Source organism: Xenopus tropicalis, chromosome 1 (genome assembly GCF_000004195.4).
Source record: "Xenopus tropicalis strain Nigerian chromosome 1, UCB_Xtro_10.0, whole genome shotgun sequence".
Classification (NCBI taxonomy): Eukaryota; Metazoa; Chordata; class Amphibia; order Anura; family Pipidae; genus Xenopus; species Xenopus tropicalis.
In genome coordinates this window covers 18,292,840-18,295,624 of record NC_030677.2, presented here as the reverse complement: position 1 = coordinate 18,295,624, position 2,785 = coordinate 18,292,840, and positions in this window count along the sequence as shown.

Here is a 2,785-nt window from a genome sequence, read left to right as displayed (position 1 = left end):
CTTAGACTAGGGCTCCCCAATCTTTCTTACTCATGAGCCACAGTCAAATGTAAAAAGACTTGGGGAGCAACACAAGCACCATAAAAGTTCATGGAGGTGCCAAATAAGGGCTAAGATTGGCTATTAGGGGCCTCTATGCACCCTATCAGCTTACAGGGGGCTTTATTTGGTAGGAAATCTTGTTTTTATTCAACCAAAACTTGCCCCCAAGTCAGGAATTGAAAAATAACTCCCTGGTTTGGGGGCACTGAGAGCAACACCCAAGGGGTTGGGGAGCAACATGTTGCCCCTGAGCCACTGGTTGGGGATCACTGGCTTAGACCATAGGCCTACTCTGCAAATGATTTTTCCTCTTCTCCTCGCTTATGCTCCTTATTCTTCTTCTTTACATACTATAATCTATCCTTCCATCTATGTAGACTCTGTAGCCCCAGTCCTGCAGTGACTATATTAATATATTTCCATAGGCTTCAATGAAAGTAAATCCACGGTGGCCAATTCATCACCAGAAACAAGAATACTTTTACGAGTTTACTTAGCAATAACCTTTTAGCCAGATACTAGGAGGCCCTTGTTTTAATGGACTGAAATGTGTAATGGACCTTTAAATCAACCTCCAGTCCTGCAGTTGCCATTGGTTGACTGGGCATGATGGGAACTGTAGGCCTATAACAGCTAATCTCTAGGTTAATCAATACTAAAACGAAAAAAGGAAGACACATTTTAATATTTAATAGTAAAATGTAATATTGATATATTTCTTCAGGAAAGCATACAGGCCTAAGCTATTCAGCATTGTGAGCTTATTTATCTACACAATTGTGTTTGGCAATTTCACTTTTAGTAGCTGTAGTTACTCTACAGTCAGTTTATTCACGGTGTGTGATGGGGCCCCCTAATGGTCAGCTGATTATTAATCCATCTAGAACCAAACATTGCTCAGTCAATGGAGAAACCTTGTTTTACTTAGCAACTTTAGCCACAGAACCTTTTCTAAATCCATAACCACGGAGCATTATACAGGTATGGGATCCCTTATCCGGAAACCTGTTATCCAAAAAGCTCAGAATTAGGGAAACCCTGTCTCCCATAGACTCAATTTTAATTAAATAGTTCAGAATTTTAAAACTTATTCCCTTTTTCTCTGTAAAAATAAAACAGTGCCTGTACTTGATCCCAACTAAGATATAATTACCCCTTATTGGGGGCAGAACAGCCCTATTGGGTTTATTTCATGGTTAAATGATTCCCTTTTCTCTGTAATAATAAAACAGTGCCTGTACTTGATCCCAACTAAGATATAATTACCCCTTATTGGGGCAGAACAGCCCTATTGGGTTTATTTAATGGTTAAATGATTCCCTTTTCTCTGTAATAATAAAACAGTACCTGTACTTGATCCCAACTAAGATATAATTACCCCTTATTGGGGGCAGAACAGCCCTATTGGGTTTATTTCATGGTTAAATGATTCCCTTTTCTCTGTAATAATAAAACAGTACCTGTACTTGATCCCAACTAAGATATAATTACCCCTTATTGGGGGCAGAACAGCCCTATTGGGTTTATTTAATGGTTAAATGATTCCCTTTTCTCTGTAATAATAAAACAGTACCTGTACTTGATCCCAACTAAGATATAAATAATCTTTATTGTTTGCAAAACAATCCTATTGGGTTTGATTAATATTTTACTGATTTTTTAGTAGATTTAAGATATGGAGATCCCTTATCCCGAGCACCCTTGGTCCTGAGCATTCTGGATAACGGGTCCTATACCTGTATGTATATTTAACCTCAAGGTTTCCCAGTTATGGTGCAGACTCCCCCTAGTGGGCCTAAAGCAGAGGATAGGGGAGCCCAGTGTAATAATGGTAGATGAGTGGACTGTTCTGCAGCATCAAGAGACTGCCAGAGACACCAGGGGGTGACAGAAGTCATGTGGCAGCCATAGTATAGACTGCCAGTTGGGAATGGCCTTGGTAAAGCTGAGCAGCAACCATTAGAGACATCAAGGTGGACACCTTGGGCCCCCGCTGTGACAGATTCAGACTTTCTAAAGCGCATGTGAATAGACTGCCTTCAGTCTCAGTTACAGGCTAGAGCAGAATGTAAAGTAGAAGACAAGTGGATGGAGACAGCAGCTCTGAGGCAGCCAAGCCAAACAAAGGCCCAGAAGTGTCTCACTGAATAGGAGGGGCCGGGGGACAAAGGGCTGGAATCACATTTAGGAATTATCCCCAAACCTTAGGGCTATGGATTCCCAGCGCAACCATATAGAGTTACAAATCAGCTAAAGAAGGATTAGCATTATCTTGTGCGACCTTGCGCCCTATTTAATACTGTAATTATTAACCCTGCCATGGCACATGTAGGATTCCATAGGGGGTAGGTAGTAATGTGCAGACACATAGGGGCCCGCTGATTAATACTGCTCCCTGTAGCAGCTCATTCAGGGGGGATTCTCAGCCTGGGTCATTTTGACAGCTGAAAAGTGAAAAAAAGGGAAAAAAAAAGAAATCATTTATATAATAAACATAAAATGTTAAATAAATAATAACGAACCCTCTTAAACCAGGTGCTTTGGGTTTCCTTCTCTTTATATGATTTCTAAATAAATGATAGAATTATGGTTAAATTCAATGAAAAAAAATCTATTTGAATGAAGAAGTTCTATTTTTTTTTCTTTTTACCCTATTTAAAAATGGTCAAAATGTAAACATCTTCCTTAAATGTTTCTGTTTTGACTATTACAAATATATTTAATCATTTTTAAAGACATTTTT